The following is a 23,189-nucleotide window of genomic DNA, read 5'->3' as shown; positions in this document are numbered from 1 at the left end:
TACCAATAGGGGCAGGCTACATCTCTCTATTATAAGGCTTAATCACATCGTCGGGGTCCTAATATTTCTGTAGGCGTTAGCACGAAAGACTGAAGAAATATCTGCGGTCATAAATCATACCTATGCAACCTTCTGTCGTTGCCAGTGAATGCAGCTGCAAAGCTGACACTTCCTAATGTATTTCATTCATGGAGATTCCTGACGAAGCCTGTGGTTTTCGGTGTCGCTAATAGGATACTGTTACAGTGAGATATACTGAAGTGGGGCATACTTGAACACACAGCCCTAAAACATCTACACGATGAAAATTTCGAAGTTACAAAATAGCAAGGCAGAAATTGTGCTATGATGTGCCGGAGTGTAGCAGAGTGACACGAAACGGAAATATTTCATAGTACAATTTAGAATGGTGCATGAAGACTGGACTTCACTAAGGTGAATTAGCAACGTTGCATGATTTCCGGTGACAGCGACGTGCTAAGCACTAGCCTGCAGTGCTTACGATCTCGTTAAAGCTTTATTGCTGTGTAGCACCTTGCTGGTATAGGGACGCATCTACCAACTCTAAGAGGCGTTGAAAAAAGCGGGAACAAAAGAGATGAAAAAAAAAAAAACCATGACGAAATATTACTTCACAAGCCAGTGCCTACATAGCTCTGTTCCCTGCGGTCTATCCTTTCGCCTTGGACGCTGGTCAACGCGACAGCAGTTTTAGCGATTAAATCGCGCGAGCGTGGTAATGGGGCGATCGCTTCTCATTAACGCCTGACAAATAACGAATCGATGACGTCCGCCACGCGCAAGTCGGCCGCGTACCTCTCGCCTTCTGCCTGAATGTCCCCCCCCCCCCCCCCGTCTTTCACTTCTCCATCTCTCGGTCCAGTTTCCGAGAGGCGTCTTTATTCTAACGGCCGAAAATGAAGGGATTAGCCCGAGATTTATTGAAGCGATTAGACGCGCCTCGTGAGATTGCTCGTACTCTGACGTGAAGCTGGGCTTCGGCACCTCGCTTGCCCCCCCTTTTTTTCTCTCTGCTTGCGGTCTAAGGGGAAGGACAATGAGAGAGAGAGGGAAGAGAAGGCGATGATTGAAGCTGCGGATGGACGTGTGATGGCGATGTCTTGCTCGCCAAAGCTCCATTTTGGGCCCGCACACTACGAGGAACGCGCGCATGAACTAGGTGGAATGAGCTATAGGGCATCAAAGAGATGGCGAAACTACACGTGCTTGGCTGCCTTCCTATAACTTTTACCTCTAGCTTGGAAGGAAAAAGGGGAGGAGAGGGGGGTCTCTCTCGCACGTTAGTTTGCTAAAGATAGAGTGATTTTTCTTCTTGTAGATTACGTTTTCATGCCGTCGTGAAGGTGCAGCGCTATGAAAGAAATGTCGGCATGATGCAAGAACGAAACGTGAAGGCAATGGTGAAATAAGGGTCTTGAAGGAGGAATCGATGAGAAACCAGTGTTGCAAGATTGAATGAAGAACATTGCGAAAGCCGCGAATGAGAAGTGCTGTGTTCCCTCTCACCTAGATTGAAGGTTGCTTTCACAGACACATGTTAACCTCTGAAGTGTCTCAGTGGACATAGCTGTCTGCTGCTAAGCACAAGGCCGTGGGTTTGATTCTCGTTCCGTGGGGACCAGGTTATGACAAAGACGTAATTGAAAAGCGCGCTTGTATACGTAAAATAACGTGTGTGCTGGTCGTTTGCTCAATATTAATTGAGCAGACGACCAGCAGGATACCACACTGTGGTGCTGGAAGGTTAACGTAACAGTTTCCGCCACTTGACCGACACAACACATGAGCCAAAACAGGACAGAACACTCGTGACAACTTACAAGCATTGGTGATAATTACAGAGTGATGTCTGAGCAGTGGTTCGGTTTGCTGCGCGCATTACCCCCGAACACCTGAAAAGAGAAATAAAAAAAAAATGCTGTGGTTTAGCTTTGGTTAACCCTGGTTGACAGCGAAAGCTTCACTGCCCTGGCTAGGCCAATTGTCGAGCTGTGGCCGAGGTAGTAGGTTTCGCAATGATATACCGACATGTTTGCAATGAATACAGTGTTTATTCATTTTTTATGCCTATGAAGACTCATCACCTATGAAGGTGATGAGTAAAGTAGTGAGACTTGGTTGCAACTCGCAGCCGGGCCCAACTCTACTCGGGCAACGGCGGCAATGTCTCCTTTCAGGGCTACGTCAAGGCTTAAAGATAGTCTGACGTAGCGTGAACGCGCACAGGCGTTATGTCACGTTGGCGAGAACAACAGCGGCTGTAGTTCGACCTGATGGTTCGGCGTACTGGCGCCACCGAAAAGAGCAATAAAAGCACTTACTAGTCAATGGTGGTGCCGTGTGTGGTTCTCAAAAACGCAGCTCCGTACTATTTCGAATCGTTTGTAATCGAAGTGAACGTGAATGCCGTGCGAAAGCCTGCCTTTTTCCCATTTTTGTATTGCGATAGCAATTATATGAACACACCAAGCGAATTTTTTTGAATATATATTTATATATATATTGTGGGCGTTTGTGGGCGTTTATTACGCACATCTTCCTCATTTGTACGTTATCATCCACATCTTCAGACTTTTATCTATCCTCCTCTTCGCCTGTATATGTGATCATCATCATCGCCTATGTGCTGCGCTGATTCGTTGACGAGCTCCCGGGCCTAATAAACGTCGTCCCAACGGAGACGTCACAAGTGGTGGAGTGTGCTCTTCGGTCCTACGTCCTCTGGCCGTCCGGTCTGCCTCCTGGAGCTTTGTTCAGGTCGCCGCTTGCGCCCACCGTCAGCTAACATGCCGCAGGACGTGCCGCCTGGCGCCCCTATTGCCACCATTCAGACATCACAAGTGTCTCCTTCCTTTATCATCAACATCCCCCAGCGTGACCCCCATCTCTTCGCTGGTCTTCGCGGAGAAAACGTCGAAGACTGGCTGGACGATTATGAGCGAGTCCGTTCCGCCAATCACTGGGATGATGTTCATAAACTCCGCCATGTCTCCTTCTATCGGTCTGGTGTGGCGAAGACGTGGTTCTTTAACCACGAGATCGACTTGACCGACTGGACTCGCTTCAAGCATCAGTTTCGTGAAGTGTTCGGCACACCAGCCGTGTGGTCCACTCTCGCCAAGAAAAGCCTCGATGCTCGCAAACAACACCTGGGCGAGTCGTACACCTCCTACATCGAGGACGTCCTGCATTCTTCAATGTCGGAGTCGGACAGGGTACGCCACATTCTCAAAGGCATTGGAACTCTTGCCTTCAATTTCCTCGCCACTAAGAACCCGGCTATCGTCGCTGACGTCAGCACCACTTGTGAGCGCCTCGATGAGCTCGAGTCTGTCCGCCTACAGCTCGACATTGACGATGCCCATTCTACGGTGGACCACGATCTACGTACACTGATACGTACGCTCATACGCGAAGAGTTGCAATCCATGAGGTTACCCTCACCTTCGACGTGTCCCAGCCAGCATTTTGGTGCATCATTGCGTGACGTTATCAGGGAAGAACTGGCGTCCATGACCTGCGCTGTGCCTGTAGAAGCTCCTGTCTGTCACGCTACTACCGACTACCGCACTACCGATATATGCGCAAGTTGCTGCCAAGCCTCTCGGTCACGTCACTTCTCCGTTGCCGCTACCAACTTACGCGTCGGTTGCTACTGCACCCACGGTTCACTTCCCTTCATCACCGCCAGAGCCTTCATTGGCCCATCTGAACTCACTGTCACCCGGTAGACCGAACACCCCCTACTACACCCCTAGGCGCCCGTCTCGTCCTACGTGCTATTATTGCGGCTATCGGGGCCACATATCACGTTTTGCCGCAAGCGCCAGCAAGACAAGCGTCGGGGTTACGATATGTGTGAGCGCGATTTTTATAGTGGGGCCTCTTACCAAGGGCGGCGTTATTCTGCACCTTCGCAGCGCTCTCCATTTCCGCCTGCATCACCTGAAGCACGAGGCGCTTACCGTTCAGCCAGACGCCGTTCCCCATCGCCCTTCCACCGCTCATCGTCACAACTTCGGCCTGCCTCAGTTACCTCTACCGTTCGCGCGCAAAACTAAGCGATGCAGTTTCCGGAGGAAAAACTGCATACACAGACAAGGCTGACATTTCTCCAGCGCGCCCATCCAATATGATTCGTGTGTATGTCGAAGGGGTGCCTGTGGATGCTTTAGTGGATACTTGTGCGGCTTTGTCTGTTATCAATGCTCATTTCTGTTCCCGTCTAAAGTTATGACGCCTTGCGATGGTCCCACGCTGGTTGCAGGCGAAGGGAACACTATTCGACCTTCTGCCTTCTGTACTGCGCGTGTACTTATCGATGACATTCTCCATCACATACAGTTTGCTGTGCTATAATCGTGCTCTCACCAGCTGATTTTGGAATGGGATTTTCTATCTTCTGCGTCTGCTGCTATTTGTTGTGGGCCGTCTGCTGCTATTTGTTGTGGGCAGCGTGTGGTACTCCTTACCGACACCGAACACTTGCTTGGCGAAGAAACCCACACGCCATTTCACCTGACCGTTGCGGAAGATACGGAACTACTCCCAGGACAAAACCAAGTTGTTACCCTCCTATCCAACGACATTGACCATGGTGACGTCTTGGTGTTCCGTTCTTCCCGTTGCCTTACTAAAGGCATAGCATTTACATCAGGAGTTGTCCGATTCTATTATGGATATGCGCTGGTCACTGCCACGAACAAAGCACCAGAATAATCCTACTTCCGCAAGGCACAACTGTTGCATGCGTCCTCGATCTGGAGCCTGTCTGCGTCTTGCCACTTACACCAGTCTCTTCTGCGGACCAATCTTCTGGTGATTCTTCTTCGGCCACCGCCCTTACAGCAGTCATCAGCACTGACTTGAAACCCGCGCAGACACAACAGCTGCTGGCTTTGTTGAAAAAGCACGCTAATTCTTTCAACGTCTATTCGTCGACGTTGGGCCAAACAACCGTTGCAAAGCATCGCGTTCTGACAGACGACACATCTGTCGTGCGGCGCCGCCGATACCGTGTGTCTCTAGCCAAGCGGAAAATCATCGAATACAACGTCGCAGACATGCTGGAACGCAAGGTAATTCGCCCCTCGGCTAGTTTTTGGTCGTCTCCTGTTGTCTTGGTCCGCAAAAAAGATGGCTCCGTGCGCTTTTGCGTCGATTACCGGGCGCCCAATAAGATAACTCGAAAAGACGTCTACCCTATGCCGCGCATTGACGAGGCCCTTGATTCCCTCCAAGGTGCGGAATACTTTTCCAGCCTGGATCTGCGTTCCAGCTATTGGCAAATCTCCATGCACGATGACGATAAAGAAAAATCGGCGTTCGCAACCCCCGATGGACTGTACGAGTCCAACGTAATGCTTTTCGGGCTCTGCAACGCGCCCGCGACTTTTGAGCGCATGATTGACACCGTGCTGCGTGGCCTGAAATGGAACACCTGCCTTTGTCATCTGGACGAGATTGCCATTTTTTCATCCACATTTCCTCAGGACCTGCAACGCTTGGATGAAGTTCTGACGTGCCTCGCCCGCTCTGGTCTTCAGCTGAACACAAAGAAATGCCGTTTCGCCAGCAAAGCCATTAAGACCCTGGGTCATGTCGTGAGCAGGGATGGCATTCAGCCGGACCCTGACAAGACTGCTGCAGTCCTTCGCTTTCCTCGTCCTGACAGACCCAAAGACTTACGTAGTTTCCTTGGCCTCGCCTCTTATTTCTGTCGCTTTATCCAGAACCTTGGCTCCATCGCAGCTCCATTACACAAGCTACTAGCTTCCGGAGTACCCTTTCTGTGGTCCCAGGAATGCGAATTGGCGTTTGCGCGCTTGAAGGACGCCCTCACGTCTGCACCTATGCTTTGCCATTTTGATGAGACCGCACCGACTCTCCTACACACAGACGCTAGTGGCCGCGGTATAGGTGCTATTCTTCTGCAACGCGGCAACTCTTCGTGAGAAAGAGTCATTGCATACCACAGCCGTGTACTCAGCGCTTTCGAAAAGAACTATACGATCACTGAGCAATAGTGCCTGGCTGTTGTTTGGTCGATACAGAAGTTTCGCCCTTATCTCCACGGCCGCCATTTCATGATCGTTACGGACCACCACGCCTTGTGCTGGCTTTCCACGCTCAAGAACTTGTCTGGACGCCTGTGTCACTGGTTTTTGCGCCTCCAAGAGTATTATTTGGAAATCATTTACAAGTCTGGAAAGAAACACCAAGACGCCGACGCTCTTTCTCGCTGCCCGCTTCCTAAGGCCCCGCTCGATGCCTCTACAATCGCTTCGCACGTCACCCGTTCGACCGACACTGCTACGGTTTCCTCCCTGGCCTCAATGTACCAACTGTCTTTCACCAATAATCAGCCACTTGCCTCTCGTCAGCTGGCTGACCCGTACTGTCAACGCTTCATAGATCACCTCTCTGGGGCTTCTCGTCCACCTAACGCACGCCTCCTTCGCCAACTCAAGCACTTAAAGCTGGACGATAGCGTGCTGTATCGCCGTATTTACCATCTTGACGGGCAACGCTGGGTGCCAGTTCTACCACGCTCTCTTCGACTTCGTGTCCTCAACGCCTTTCACGATGATTTGACAGCTGGCCACCTTGGGTTCCATAAAACCTATGACCGCATTCGAAGTCGTTTCTATTGGCCTGGCCTTTCTGCTAGCGTTCGTACGTTGGTTCTTGGTCTCCCTGCCAGCGTCGCAAACTCCCAACATCTGCTCCTGTCGGCCAATTACAGCCGATTTCGTGCCCCGAAGCCCCGTTCGAAGTTATTGGGATCGACCTTTACGGACCCCTTCCGGTCATTACTGCTGGAAATCGATGGATAGTGACTGCCGTCTACCATCTGACGCACTACGCTGAGACAGCTTCTGTGCTTACTGGCTCTGCTTCGGAAGTTGCTCACTTCGTTCTTGAAGCCATTATTCTACGCCATGGCGCTCCTCGTCTTCTACTCAGTGACCATGGAAAGGCGTTCCTTTCACAACTGCTAAACGAAGTTCTTCGAGCCTTCGGCACTGCCCACAAGACAGCTTCTAGCTATCACCCCCAGACTAACGGCCTGACCGAGCGGTTTCATCGCACACTTGCCAACTTGATCGCCGCTTATATTCAACCAGACCACAAAAACTGGGATGTCATTTTACCGTTCGTCACTTTCGCCCTATAACACGGCCGTGCAGCGCACAACTGGCTACTCACCATTTTACCTCGTTTATGGACGCTCCCCTACTTTCTTTCTGGACGTTTCATTCTTCAATTTCAAGGCTAATTCATCTCTATCATCGTGCGAAGAGTACGTTTCCCGACTCGAACACTCTCACCAGCGTGCTCGTCTGAACACAGAGGCCAGACAACAAGACCGGAAAGATATTTACGACGAATGCCATCACGTTGTATCTTTTCGACCTGGTGACGTGGTCCTGCTCCTGACTCCTGTTCGCACCCCTGGTTAGTGTGTAAAATTCTAGCCACAGTTCATCAGGCCGTACATAGTCCTTGGACAGACTTCGCCTGTCAACAGTCGCGTAACACCTCTTGACGCCCCCACAGACCGCCGCTGCCGCAAACACCGAGGATGTCCACGTCTCCCGCATGACGCCCTTCACTCGGTGTGCCTCGACAACTTGATGGCTGGCCGGGATGGCCGCTTTCACGTGGGGGGGGGGGGGGGGGGGGATTAGTGCGGGCGTTTATTACGCACATCTTCCTCGTCTGTATGTTATCATCAAAATCCTCACACTTTAACCTATCCTCCTCTTCACCTGTATATGTGATCATCATCATCGGCTATGTGCTACGCTGGTGCGCTGACGAGCTTTCGGGCCTAATAAACATCGTACAAACCGAGACGTCACAATATATATATATATATATATATATATATATATATATATATATATATACATGGTAAGACGGTTTACTAGAACTCGGAGCAGCGCAGTGGCGACAGTCAAACGAGGGCACGGCTTTCAAGCTTGAGTGCCGAAGCCGAGGAAGAGTGCTGAACCCACTATCGTCTCTCTTCGATACAGTATATATATATATATATATATATATATATATATATATATATATATATTGCTCTCTGGGAATCTACTACGCTCAGGGCTTAAGCGTTTCTTTGCGGGTCGGCTGAGTCGGTGTATCTGGCGTCCGGATCTTGCCTGTGTCTGCACTGTACGGTATCCACTCGGGCTTGTCTTCTTTCAGTGTGCCACGTGGCGTGCATGTTGCACGGGATTGGTGCTATGCACAGGGATTCGCGGAGAATTCTTTCTTTTCGGCACGTGGCGGCTATAAAGGTTTCGCTGTAGCTTAACCGTTGGAGCACTGATCATCCGGTGGACGTGAGCTTCAGTCGTTCTAATTGACTGGCTTTGTGAGCTTCAGCAAGTTCTTGCCAGGTGTTGTGTACGCCCACCTTGAGAAATCTCATGGTCAAAGCCGTGGATGGAGCGCCAGGGCGGTTTTGATGGCTTTGCGTGTTAGAATGTTGAGTTTTTAATGCAATAGAGTTTAGGTTCCCGTGTCGGAGAAAATCCGGCGTCGGCAACCGGCGTGCGATCGCGGGTGGTGGAGAAAATCATCCAACCACATCGACCGCGCAGGCCCTCCACGTGGTGCAAGGTTTTGGTGAACAAAAATTTAGTTTCTCACAGTGAAATCCGTCGCAAAAATGCTAAAGTGCGACTTCACCATTCGGCATCGTATTCGCCGTTGGATTGTTTATCAATCGGCGTCGGATTGTAATTTGAAGGTACGAGAAAACGTAATTCTGCTACGAGGAAACTCAAACATTTCTACCAAACCTGCGCGCGTCGGGGCAATAGCAACCAATTAATAAAATAATAAAAAAAGGTGCTAGGGCCTTCACATTTTGATATAAGACCACTTATATTGCCCCTGAAAAACTTCTTTCCAGCAAAGCATTTCAGTTTGAAAGTGAAGCCGACTTTAAGGGAATCGGTGTAAGCTTGGTCTTCGTAAACTGGCTTTACCACGTTGAGTGTTGCAGTGAATGAAGTCTACTTGCCGTATGCGAACGATGCGATGCGAACGGGTTGCGAAAACGCTATCGCGTTCTACTCCTAAAGGCGAAGCTTAAGCGTTTCTACCTCTGCATTACCCAGCGAGAGGTCGGGCGTGCCATATGTTATTATACTTGTAAGGAGTGCTTGCATCATGCGTAGCGTGTCTTGTGCTTTAAGGCCGCTTCTATGGTTTGCAAGTCTCCTGACGAGATGCGTGAGCTACATCGTTCGCTGTTGTCGCGGGAGGGTGCGCGGTGGACGCCCCGGACCCGTCTTTGTGGTTGTGTATTCCTAGAACTCCTAGGGTTTCCACTTTTGGGATGAGCGTTCCATTGAGGGTGACGCTGCGATCGAGTTCATTGTAGCCGGGTGGTCTGCCTCTCGTTCTTGACTTCAGGACGAGGTGTTCCGACTTCTCGGGAGCACAGCGGAAGCCGCATTTTTCCAAGTAGCTCTCAATAGTATTTACTGCTTCCTGTAGGCGTGTTTCTTGCTTTCCGGTGTTTGAGGACCTTCTCCGTAACGTGATATCATCTGCATAAAAAGCGTGTCGTAGGTCTGGTATGGAGTCGAGGAAGCTGGGTAGTTTGATCATGGCGACGTTGAAGAGCAACGGCAATATAACCGAGCCTTGCGGGGTGGGGTGCCTTTGCTCGGTAGTCGGAAGCTCTCGCTGGGGATGTTGTTTATTCCCACTGTGGCCGTGCGGTCTGCGAGTAAATTTCTGACATAGTCGCATGTCCGCGACCCGCTGTCCAAGTCTTCAAGGATGCAGAGGATAGCTTCGTGACTGAAGTTGTCAAAAGCTCCATTTACGTCAGTGGCTAGGATCGAGGATTTGCTTCTGGTGATTAGGTGGTCGATGAGGTCTTCCTTGAGTAGTAAGAAGACGTCTTGCACTGACAGGTTTGACTTGAATCTGAACATATCACTCAGAAAATGTCCGTTGTCTTCGAGGCATCGGGTTAGCCGGTTGTGTATCATGTGCTCGAAACATTTTCCTACGCACGAGGGAAATTGGGCGTAAGTTCTTGATGCGGAGGTGTTCGTTTCGTTTGAGTATCATGGTGATCTCCGAGTGCTTCCAGGCAGCCGGTAGCTCTCATGTCTCCCAAAATGCATTGAATTACTGGAGTAGGGCTGCCGTGGCCTTCTGCGGAAGGTTCATTAGATGCTTGTTGATGATACACTTTTTGCCCGGGCTGGTGTTTCTGGTGAGCGTTGACAGTGCGGCAGAGAGTTAAGCCTGCGCAAAGGGTTGGTCAAGTTCGGGGTTTGGTTTCCCACCGTAAACTTTGCCGGGGAGCCGTCGTATTACCGGGTGGGTCGCCGAACAGGTTCTCCTGAATTTTTCGAAAGAGGTTCTCGTCCAATCCGGCGTGGTTTTGCACGAGTCCACAGAGGTGCTGTCGCTGCTGCGTCTTTGTAAGGCCATTGTCGAGAAGGGCGCGCAGGAGGTGCCTCGTCGTCATTGTTCTCAAGGTTCCCAGGAGTTTGTCGCCGAATACGTGCCAGTTCTGCATTCCTAATTTCTCCGCGTATACCTGCGCTTGATCGGTGAGGAGGGTGATTCGCTTCTTTTATTTCTTGTTTAGCTTCTGTCTCTTCCATCTCTTGAGGAGAGCGCTTCTGGCTTCCCAGTGGTAGAGGAGGTGCGTATCGACAGCTGGCGCGACTTCAATCAGCTGTATAATCTTGGTGGGGCGTTCCACCGTGTCGAGGACTTTCTTCAGCCAGTCATCTATGTTCTCGGTGGTGGTCTCAAGATTTATCCTGTCTCTGAATGACTTCCACTCTGCTACTCGGGCCGTTCCAATCCTGGCGGGCTTGCGAGTGTGGGCCACGGTCAGTTGGAGGATGTGGTGGTCGCTGCCCAGGGTTTCTAGGAGTCGGTTTTATTCTGCCGAGGGGATGTTTAGCCTGAGTGTGAGATCTGTGTTTGTGTTTCTGGAGACACTATCGCTTATCGTGGTTTGGAGAGGGTCGTTCCACATGGTGAGTCTGTGCTGTTGTGCAGTGTCGTGTACTCGGGCTCCTTTCTTCGTGGTGGTCTAGTATCCCCAGGCCGTGTGTGGGGTGTTGAAGTCCCTCGCTATAACGAATTGATGACCATCGGTGCTTCTCTTAATTTCTCAGACAGGGTGGCCGAAGTCTGAAATGTGGTCTCTGGGATGGCTGTACACACTCACCACGAAGAAGCTCTTGTGCGATTTCCTCTCTGGTATGACTTCTATTAAGGTTTATTCGATCGATGTGTTGACTGGTTCCAATTACATTACGTTAAGATTCTGCTAGGCGAGGATTACCATGCGTTTTGTTTATTCCAGACTTAATTATCAAAATTGCGACACAATAACACAGCTCAAACCTGAAAATGATGTAATGGTGCGGCTGTGCACTACCTCCTGGGTCGTCCCAGAAAGAGGTTTGAAACATACCGGATACGGAAAAGTGGTGGTAAAGTCGCCAAGAAAACGTTGGCTTTAATTAATAAACATAAATGAAATTCACCGATGGCAGCATTCAAACAGAGGACCCTTAGAACAACAGCTCGTTTTTACATAGCTTACGTTTACTTCAATTCACACTGCCACTACAGCTGCGAATCTTACACTTCGTGTAATATTCTAATATGTTGCTACCGCATTCATTGCTTCGCCCTTGTGGCGAAACTATGATTTTTTTCCGATTGCTAACGAAGAGCTCCACGGCTGCAGTGAATTTGGCATGGCTTAGGGTTGCAAACCGGGTGTGCATCTGGTTGACCTCAGTGCCTTTCCGATCTCTCTTCCTCTCTTCCTCTCTTTCTCCTTTACTCCCTCTCCTCTTGCTCCTTGGCCAGAAGCTGATAACCATAGCAGGGTGCCATTACCTTATCGCGCTAGCTACGTATAACGTGAGCCTTAGAGCTTTATAACTTATGGCGTCATACTCTGAGGCATGTGCCACGGAGAGCCCGCAAAATTGAATAGCTCGAGTACGCTCGCAATGCGCACCTTTTCCTTCATTCTTATTGCACGCATGCCTCGGCGCCTGCAGCTCTGCCTAAGAACACTAAACTTAAACTAGTATCCCCGAATACAACGCATGGCCTGTGCACTTCAACAGTACTTCAATAATACTCTGCGCCGCCAGGTTAAGACGTATTACGTACGAATGCAGCGTTCGAACAGCGGAGAAACGCACTGGCGTTCCGGTTTCTCTTCGGAAGGCGAACTCGTTGACTATCGCAAGAAAGCGCATTAAGGTGGTCGTCTTCGAAGCAGAACTAACGCGATAAGACTGAAGCGCGGGTACGTAGGGACGACGTGTTCCAGGGCCCTGGTCGCCGTGGTTATGTTTTGAAGTCGAACATCTGCCAATATTCCTAACTGGCATTCAGACCGAAGTATAATACCACTGTATTTGGTGCGGGCCAAATTTTCATTGATTGCTCTAGATTCACGGACTTGTGACGCGGAGAGAAAATTCCATCTGTTTTAGAATCTCTCGTCAGCGAAAGGACGCAAAGGGCGAAGGCGCTGCTGGGGCTCGACGGAATGATTACGCGTTCTCATTTTGCGGCCGAAACGTCATTTGTTTAACATTTACCAGCTGACCTATCATTGCTTTACATGGAATCCTAAAGATATTCAATTGAACCAGCTGAAGCTAGGCATACGTTTTAACCAGAGGCAGAAAGAGCACCACGCAAAAAAAAAAAAAAAGAAATTCTATCTTGCACGTTTTGGTCTTTGCACGTGGCATACGCAGTAGGAACTCTGTTTTTATTTTGCCCTGGTCGCCTAAATTTTACCATCAGAAGGCAGAACACGACTCTATTTCTCCTCATATTAGCTTCCTTGAGCAATGATATAGCATAATAATGGATTCCACGTGCTATTATATTGCCCCTTTTGTTCAATGTATAACCTTCGGGCGCAAGATCCATTCGGACACTGGTCACCCGCATACAAATTGGGACATCTACTATGCAGAAATCTGGAAACTATGCCGAAGTCTATACTGAACATTCGGACGACGACTCCCGTAATTGCTGCAATGCCAGCCATAAAAGCGTTTCTCTTGCCACGGCCGAAACGTTCAAAATAACTGCAATTGCACTATGGGGGTCGCTAGCGCCATGTCAGATATGTGTTTTTTTTTCTTCTTTTTTTGTTCGCGAGTTTCATTAGGCTAGCACACTCACGTGGCCGGTTTTTATAAAGAAATGGCCGCGGAGCATTGGCGAACAAGATATCCTTGGCTCCTACCGGTCGATTCATATTTTTTTCTTTTTAAAGAGACGTCAACGTTGAGCAGTTATTGATGATTATACCACGAGATTAAAAAGAATTGATCGGCTCAATCTATATGCATTCAGCGCAGAAGCAAAAGTCTTCGTGCACGTGCTTTGAAAGCGGGCGAGGTACATGTAATACGAATGTACGTTTACCGATCTGGGATATTAATGGCTCGCGCCTCTGCTGACGGACTGCGCTCCCTACTCTGGCGGCAGTATATCTGGCTATGGCGTTGGAACATTTATCAGGTCCACTGAATGGCAAACGAATATTAATAGAGATGTGCAACACGCGATAAGCTGAAAAGGAATAAAAAAGCAATCTCTGCAGCTCATTTCAGATTTGGGAAAGCAAACGAGAGAAAGCGACGGGCAATTTAGGCGAACGCATGACGATAAAAAAGAAAATTTCTTCTCAAGACTGAAGGTGACCTGAATGACACTCAGGTGCATGCAAGCTTCTCCTCTAACTATTTGTCACTTCATTTCAAGCCACCATCGCATTACTTCGCGCAACTGATCCTCGAACTGCTGTTTTAGTTCATCGTATGTTCGCATAAGATTCTTCGAACCGCTAGGCACGGTTCTCAGCTTACAGAGAAAAGTCAGTCTGTCGACGCTACATGTAGATGAGCCTCAAAATTGGCGAAGCCACCGAATCCTGTCCCATTTAGTATATATACAAACACGCGCCTCAAGCGAGCACCGCACGGTCTCCATTCTAAAAGTGTCGTGACACATTGCCACGACGAGTCTCCGTCTCATTTCCGCGACTTATTTAATATCCCTCATTAAGCCCGGAGGTGGGCAATTACACTCCGGCCCCTCCTTTCTTTCCACTGCCCTCCTCATTAATGGACTACAGCGTGCGCCAAATCCACGCTAGACATTTTTTTCCCCGCTGAGCAGAGATGTGAACGTGGAAACGAGTGGTGGTGGAGGGGGGAAGGAATGGGTGGGAGGTAAGAGAAGGAGGCAAAGGGGGTGGGAGGGAGGGAGGCGAGAATTGAGGCGAAGTAGGGAGTGCGGCATACAGACTCCAGCAGTGGTGGGTACATGCTGACCATTGCGCGCTGCCTGCTTTATGGTCTTCGTCAGAAATTCGACCGAGACTCGCGCGCGCTCGCTCACGAAGTGGCCTCCGGGGAGTGGGTCGAGGCCTCCTATATGGCCGAGGAGGACGACGTTAGTGCCCGGGACCATTGGAGCCGAGCGGCGAAACATTAAACATCGACGCGGCTGCGCTATAGTAGTGGGGGCGCAGCGCAGCGCGGATGTCTGTGAAGCGTGCGCAGTACACACGGCTCTGATAGCGCAGCCGCGCATAATTAAAGCGACGTATATTTTCGGTGTCGACACGTCGCCCGTCGCCCCGGGATCCGACCGGGGCCGCCGTGTCCGCGTGGCCAGCAGGGGTTTGAGCGTGCGCAGCCTTGCACGCTGCCCCCCCACCGCCTCCGCCCTCCCCAACCCATTTCCCTCCCCATCGGCATCGTTGTCCTGCCTGAATATACGCTTGTTCTTTCTCCTCTTCACCGCATTTGCCGTGCGCGGTGGCTGGCAAGAAGCAAGTGCGAAATTATTCAGAGGAGCAGCATGTAGGGCCTCGCCAAAACTTCGCGGAGCTTTGTTTCGAGCTCCACACCCTTTTTATTTGTCCTCAATAACCTCCCCCCCCCCCCCCCCCCCACACACACACACAGACACACACACGCTCTTCCGAGCTGTACTGCTTCTGTGCCTGCGCGCGTTTTTCGACGGCCTGCCCCGCTGTTTCGGGCACCAGATTATGGCTGTCGCGATACGGTAAGGTATAGCCGGAAAAGCAAAGAAGAGACATAGAAAAGAAAGAAAAGAACACTGGAGGTAGCGAATTGTTGACGGCCTAAATGAATAACGATACCCGGCTGTTGCAACGTTAAGGACGCCAAATAAGAAAATAAAGAGAGCAAGTATCTGCCGAGTGCTCCACGTGGAGCTAAAGCAAAGAGCGGGTTCAGTGTTCACGTAGAAAATTAAAACCGCGCTAGCCCAGAAGCTCATGCCTTGTGGCTGGCGCGGTTTGTGAATTGCACATCCATATCTACAAACCCTTCAGAGAACAGCTACGAATGACTGAGTGTACAAAGCGTAACGTCAGCCGTAGTTCAGCACAAAGGTTTTGTAATTGCACGGTGCGAAAGATTTTGTAGGCACTGTCTTGCACCAGTCCGCGATGACGTTTTCTGCCTGAGGCTTCAGCCGAACGCCATCGGAATCCTTTCTGTGTAGAATCAGTTTGAAGGTTTTCGGAGCATTCGTAAAGCTGGGCGTGATATTCTAATTGGAAAATCACGGAAGCGTCTGAACGTCTAGTTATACTTATTTTTGTCTTTAGCAAATATTATCGCTAATGAGAAACCTGGGCTTTTGATTATGACGCGTGCTTCGAGGTAGGAATTTTCCTGATGTAACACAGGATTTGAGGTGCTTCTAGACCTTAGAATACATCATTCATGGCGTGGCGCTTTAGAGCAGCCAACTTTATTTTTCAATAGGGGGCTAGATAACAGAAATGGCCGTTTATCCCTAAATATTCGTTTTGAAAAAAAAAAGAAGAAAAGAGGTAATGAAGTTTCAAAACGCTGTCAGGTTAAGTCTATAAGGAAACAACAAAGCTTCAACAAACATTAACAAAATATTAGAAAATAAAGAAAAGGAAAGATTATAAATGCACAAGAACACCACATGAACAACAATGCACAAGAACAACACAATATATGGACATGTAATTCTCTTTTATGAAGTCTAGGGTTTGGCGAAAACTCGTAAGGTGAGGAAAGAACATTGCTGAAGAAACGTACGCTCGCCAAATTCCTTTGGCCAGTGTACGTTTCTTCAGCCACGTGACTCCTTTTTACGGATAATTTGTCAAGTCACTGTCCTCAAAGAAATACAGTAAAGCCTTAAATCTAACACCTGTGTGTTGTGGCGCGACTAGGCTCCAAGAACTTTCTGAACAGAGATAGGGCGCCAACCTAAAGCGTTCTGACGACTGCGGAGAAGTAGTCAGCGTACCCTCGTGAAACCTAGTTCAAATACGTTTTATTTTTCCTCCTATTTTTCAGAAAGGGGAAAGAAGTAAGTAACTGAGACTTATATTCTGAATACTCCTTGAAGAATGTTTTTTTTTATTTACGCCACGATTTTTTATTATGTATCGTGATTGCTATCGGCATGACGACAAGACGATTGCTGTGGCGATAGCAAGGGAGTCACTAGCTTACGTATGAGTAGTTATGCAAGTATGAGCCCAGAACCTGCAACGCAATTCTGATGTTCGTTACATCCCTTTTTTTTCTCGCACTCAGCATATCGCTAAGGTGAATGCCCCAATGGACGAAATACAGGATTGCGCACCGAAGGTATTGCACAAGTGGTAACAGCAAAAGCTGCATTTCGTCGGCTTCGTCCGAGCAGCGGCACCGTCTCATCGCCTTCTCAAGGCAATTCAAAACACCTGGGAGACGAGCATTGGCTGAGAACATTGCAGCCGCCGGCTCCGAGAAAGAACCGTTTTCGGCGCTTCGGAGCCCTTATCTGCGAGCGCGTCGTTTAAACGCCGGTGCCGCTGGTGGTAATCTGTTTCAACGGGAACCCAATTGGCGGCGTCGAGGCGAAACATCGTTAGTGCGTAATGCCACGCTAGCAGCCGCTGCAGCCACCACCGTTGTGCAACCGCCGAAGAGAACTCCATTGCGAGCTGTTTTGAATCGGCAAATGGCGGAGCGCCGGCTGGCTGGCAGGCCGCCAGGTGACGCCACAAGCGGAGTCTACGTGATAATGTGCTTTCGGATAGAAATAAAATGACACTGAGGAGGAGCGGAAGGGCCTAGCACGTTGCGCCACGTTTTTCATAAGTGATGGCCGTTTTTCACGCGTTGCGCTCCATCTGTAGCCATCACTAGCGTTCAGCGACGTCCGGCGTATATAGTGCAAGCGGGCTTTCATAGAAAGCCCCAGTCTCGCATCTCTGCTTGCAAGAAAGCTCTTGGTCCCAGCAGTGGTGTTATTGAACTTGGCTGGCCTTAAATTGCAAGTGGCGGCGACTTGGCACGGCCTCGTGTTAAGTGCGGTGCGCGGCCTTGATTGTCGTGTGGAGCAAGAACGCTCCTTGAGGCGGACAAACATCGTTGCCGTCTCACTGTGTTCACGCAAGCCGAATTTCTTGCGAGAGCTCGCCTTGTACGCTGAAGAGCAGGCAATTCTTGAAGCGACATGTACGAACGACTACGAGAGTGATGCTATACATCTACACCGTGTCGCCGCCACGCTTTCCACGTGTTGATACGCACGTACCTAAACTAACGTTTAACAGTTTCTAGAAGGCAAAAAATTTGTTCATGATTTGTAGTCAGCCTCTAGAAGCAGTGGTGGCCTATATTTGTGTAGGCCGAGTAGGCACGGCAGGACTGTAGCTACTAAGTAGAGTTGTTACGAGAAGGAAAGCTGTAGAATAAGACATATCAATTCCAGTGCATTTGACTGAGATTCCCAGTCACCTGAATGCCGATATTGTAAAAAATGAATTTAGGAGAGCGGCATTTCGCGAGAATAAACCTTACCCGATCTGACGCTAACACATTAGAAACTTCAAGTAAGCTAAGTGCGGCGCAGAGAGCGACAGAATAGCGAATGGAAGGTATAATGTTAAGAGACATGTTAAGAGATCGAAATGCAGTCGGAGCATGTTAGATATAAAGACCTAGTCAGGTGAAGTAACCGTAGTAACTCTTGTTGGGTAGGTCACGTAAGGTGCACAGTATAGAAGCGGTGGTACGCTATTTTTGCAGAATGGGTGCCAAGAGAAAGGAAATGTGGTCTGCAGTGGCAGAGTTTAAGATAAAAGACCACCCGCCGTGGTGGCCTAGCGGCTATGGTGTTGCGCTGCTAAGCACGAGTTCGTGGGATTGAATGCCGGCCACAAGAAAAAAGGGAACACGAGCACGTCTGCTTTATATAATGTTGACGTTCACTTGTCGTGTCCTTCTCAATGTTTGTCCTCTTTTTTACACTTATTACGTCACGTCTACCAACTCGTCAACAACGTTTCGCCGACTTTTCTAGCAGCATTTAATATCAACGTCATGGAGACTGTATGTTTCTCTCTTCTAGGTCACTTAGAACATGCCGGGTCAATTAATTGCAAGTTTGTTGCAAGTTTGCAGCACCACTGATGCTCGCGAATTCTGCACTGCAGTCGCTGGCCGCCTCCTGCATGAAGCAAGGCGCTGATGAGTTCGCTAATTAATATTTCCATGAGCGAAAGCCCTCGTGGCGCGGGCGATGCGCGTTTTGTGCGACGCGTCGTGCACGAAGCGGAGTGTAGGTGCGACTCCTTTCGCAACGCACTCCTTTTCATGGGACGCGATGAAACGTGTAGCCACCAGCGCGAGCGCCCACCTTTTCATGTCCCGAACTCCGCCCGCGCACACGCGTCGGGGCCATCGCAGTGCCCCATTAAAACTGTGCAGCGTCGTCGCAGCTGCAGCGTTTGCCTCGCCAAAAGCGTGCAACGCTGTAGAGGCTATCGATGGCTCAAGCTTTATGTTTGCACACACGCAAACTCAAGTGACCAGACAGTCCGTGCATGCTGTGGCTTGGCCCTGCTTTATCTAAGGCGTCGAGTCAACGTGCGAGCATTCACGAAACTCTTCAATGAGGTAGGGCCAGAACGACTGTGATAGGATAAAGGCGATATGAAATAGCCTGATGGGTGACAGGCCAAGACGATAATAAATGACGATTATGTCAGGGGCCTTCGTGAAAATTTAGGCTACTATGAGATTATAGAATATTATAGACATATTTTTTCCTGAAATGGGACTACCACTTATGAGGCACGGACTCGTGATAACGGCAAGGCGTCCCCGATAGCAAGAATTTCGCGAATCTGGTATGGGGAACTCTCGGATAACTGTTTTGTTATATTAAAATAATTTTTCATTTATTTCAGAACCCTGAGCAGCGCTCAGCCTACGTTATCCCACGCATAGGCCGGTCATAAGTGGTTGGTGATTAGAAAGAAATAGAATCGTGAAAAGGGAACCCTCACATTAAAGTGGCCCCGGTCTCTTATTGGTCGCGAAGAGCTGTAGGTTCCACAAAGGCAACCCGTTTACACTAGACAGAGTATACAGCCCACTTGAATTAATCTGACAACGAACCTTTCGTGTTCTCAACAAAAATCAGTTTGTGTTTATGGTCCTTGCGAAACTGCATGCGGAATTTTCAAAGACTCCCGCAAAAGCAACCGGTTGAGCTAAATAAAACTGGCACCAAGTAGAGTTTTTGAGAGAATTCAGGGGAAGATGGGGAGTGGGAGAGGGGAAGTGTTCGGCCAGTCCTGGCATTAAGCGGCGGCACTGCCCAATCACGACCCGCCTTGTAGGCGTCCCTGCGTTTCACCAAAGAGGTAAAAGAGATGAGAAAGGCAAGGAGGTTAATCGGAAGATGGATATCCAGTTTGCTACGCTGCAGTGGAGAAGGGGTAAGGGGAGACGGAAAGATAAAAAAAAAGAAAAAGAAAGTGCACACACATGGAAAGTTTGACCAGTGTTGCAAATCTTAGTTCTCAACTAACCGAACACACTTCCTCAGCGATCTGCTGCACTGCACTCTTTTAAGAGGCCTTGAATATGCGTGGAGCTGGCCTTTGTGTTACAGTGTCTTTTGTCTCGAGAAGGAGAAGCAAATCCTCGCTTTCACGCTTTCTTCTCTTTTCCATCGTTACTCTCTCTTTTTTTTTTTCTCGATGCATATTTTTTTCACTTGCTTCTTTTCCCGAAGAACCTAACTTGTTCTTCTGCGCGTGTATGAATCCGCATATTGCCTAGATGCTGCCTGGTTTGTTTCGCAAACGGTGAGAAATCGCAGCTGTTGAGCGACAAAGAACCATGCCGGACAGGTATGGCCTCTGGCGCTTGATTCTGAATGGAGCATTGAGAAACCCCGAGGTACTGCGCAGACATCGCAGAGTGCGAATGCTTTTGTCTCGACAAGCTTTCACTGAGGTATTTTTATCGCTGCCTCCTTTTGCTTTGTTCACGGTCTGGGAACGCGAAACAAGTACATATGCGTGCTCGGTCCGTCCCAGTAGACTAGGTCGGTATCAGCACGGGTCTACGATATAATAGTAGTAGTAGTAGTAGTAGTAGTAGTAATAATAGTATAAACTTTTATTAAAAATTACATCCCGGTCCATCTACGAAATGTATGGCAAGTACAAGGGCCCACTGCGCAGTATGCGATTCCCACATTCGGATACTAAAGCCTAAAGCCTTCAGTGTAACGTGGGGTACCCTAGTTAATATACCGTTTGCATTTGCACTGGTTTTTATGCGAGCCTCTCGAGTGTACTGGTGAGCCTATGCGTTAGCCAGCTGTACGTTATTCACTGTTTTATTTTACGCATCTTGTCAAATCCACATATGGCAGAGAACATATGCGTCCATAAAACCACCACGTGCGTGAGTGCTGAATATTACTTCTGGAAAACTGAACTGCTTTTTTTTAATTTGTGCAATACTACGAGGCATTAAAACATGGCAATTAGGCATTGAGTTCAGAGCGCCTGAATATGCTGACCGGAGATTTCTAATCCGAATAAGACGCAAGCATGCGAGTGCCATGCCCTACTCGCACAAAGTGAGCGCGAGTTGCTTTGAATTAGTTAGGTGTTCCTTTACGCTGAAGGGGTTCTGGAAACTCTGCTGCATCACAAAATGCAGACACTTTTATCATTCGGCACGAGTTTGCAGGAGCTCCAACAACGCATCCATGCACTTCGCAAAATAGGTCGTTGCATGCTCGACACTTTTGAAGCAACTTTCGCTATTACTTCAAAGTAATGTGCATTCCCACTTGAATAGGTAATGTTTAACGTGGACTACACAGGAACCTAACATGGGGCCCCGAGGCTGATTGATATTTGAAATTAAGCTTACAGCCTAGATCACTTGAAGCCCGTTCTGCGTACGTATACGTTAAGTGTTCTGATTGTCTTGAGCCCTAAACCTCGCTCTCAAAAGGTTTCTGTGTTCCTAAAGAATATTTACCGACTGTCTTATACAAGTTGTATTGGATATTGCTGTAGTCTTGCTAAGAAATGCTAGAGCCTGGGCAGACATGGCAACACTCGGGTCTCATGCCGTACAGGACTATGAAACGCCAAATACCATGTGCCCATTGCTTGGATCTGGCCGCTCCGCTTCGCTGACCAGGGGCGAAGCAATATCGCACAGCGTTCAGGAATACAATACTAAACCTCCCAAAACATGTTTTTCTGCTTCGTTGTTCAGGAAAAAAAATCTGATCCAGCCCACACGATAGAATCTATACGATGTGAAGCTTTCCTGAAGCGGTTAACTAAATGCCGTAAAAGTAAGTGCAGTTCGTGCAAATAACTTTGTTGTCATGATATGCAATCTGCGCTTTCACACCGAGCCTAATGTGTGCTCAACGAGCAGGTCGCAACTTTGAGGTCGTGCAATGTTTATGTTTATTCCGCTCACATAATTTGTACACCGTTTATACAGCGTTCATACACCGTTTATACAACGTTCATACACCGTTAACAAGCTATGCCGAAATGCATACAGCTTCTCAGGAGAACGCACACTACGAGATGTGGCTGCAGCGATGTCACGAGCACGAAGGTGAGGCTTGATGTTTTCCTACCCGGAAGAATGGTGATGACAGGTGTATGCAGAGAAGTACGCAACGTGACAGGCATGGTAAGGTTGACTATTATCGACGCCTTTCATTCCTGCTATAGTTTCTTTTTACGGCACGAAAGACGGACAGCACAAAGAGTACACCACACACACAAGCTTGTGAGTGTCATGTTCTCTGTGTGCTGTCCGTTTTTCGCCCCGTAAAACGAATTTATAATAAGCCGCACCGACTTGCCCAGCGGCGAGTCCTTTTCATTCCTGTGCCTGTGGGCTAACGGAAACCGGTGCTCGCACACTTGTTTTGCACGTACAGCCTCCCGCATTTTTAGCTATATTGTGCGAACGTCCATCACGCGTCATTTTAGCGCCTCTAAGCGGCGATAATCAGCGAGACCGCCAGAAGTACTCTCAAGTGCACTAAGCACTCTGTCTGTGCAAGAGTCGTCCAATGTGATGTTCTCTTCAGGACGACGTGCGACAATATTATCGTGTTCGTGCGCGATATAGCTAAAAATGCGGGAGGCTTTACGCCATGTACTCCGCAAGAGAGCGGCAATAGTGATGGTCAGCGAAGTCCGGAAGAGCTCGCAAAGAAAGGTTCATAAGAAAAAGGGAACCACAGATTTAGCACGTGTAAAACGCTCCAATCCAACAAGATTTCAAACATTTCTTTAACCGTCCCCGATCTTATCTGACAGCTATGTTACTAAACAGAACTAAGCCACACGCAACCATTGGTGTTTCAGCTTTGTTTGCAGTTGCACACAAAGCTGAAACAGTTGCATTCGTCACACAACAAGTCAGTCAAGGCACTCTTGAAGTTTTTGCGATCGAGTGGACTATCTGACAGACTATAGTTCTCACAGACGTATCCAACCTCCCCCTTTTTTGTTATTATTCTTCCTTGAATTTTTTTTCGTGACTGCTTTTTCTCCTTCCCTTTTCTTTCGACCTTTCATTTCCCCTTCCCCTTCCCCCAGTGCAGGCTAGCAAACCAGAATCTTTTCGGGTTAACCTCCCTGCCTTTCCCACCAAGTTTCTCTCTCTCTCTATTTTTGCAGTTGCACAAATATTTAATCGAATACCTGTGCATTTCGTACCAGTGCACTTGACAAAGGTGTAATTACAATT

General features: G+C 48.8%; 1 protein-coding gene across 1 annotated transcript in view; it reads left to right on the top strand.

The window, feature by feature from the left end:
• The window catches only part of LOC119448722 (Down syndrome cell adhesion molecule-like protein Dscam2), a 355,923-nt gene that overhangs the window by 177,260 nt on the left and 155,474 nt on the right, over positions 1-23,189 (top strand). The gene's annotated exons all lie outside the window — the stretch shown is intronic.

The sequence above is a fragment of the Dermacentor silvarum genome, chromosome 4 (assembly GCF_013339745.2).
Source record: "Dermacentor silvarum isolate Dsil-2018 chromosome 4, BIME_Dsil_1.4, whole genome shotgun sequence".
Taxonomy (NCBI): Eukaryota; Metazoa; Arthropoda; class Arachnida; order Ixodida; family Ixodidae; genus Dermacentor; species Dermacentor silvarum.
This window is presented reverse-complemented; position numbering and strand designations above follow the sequence as displayed.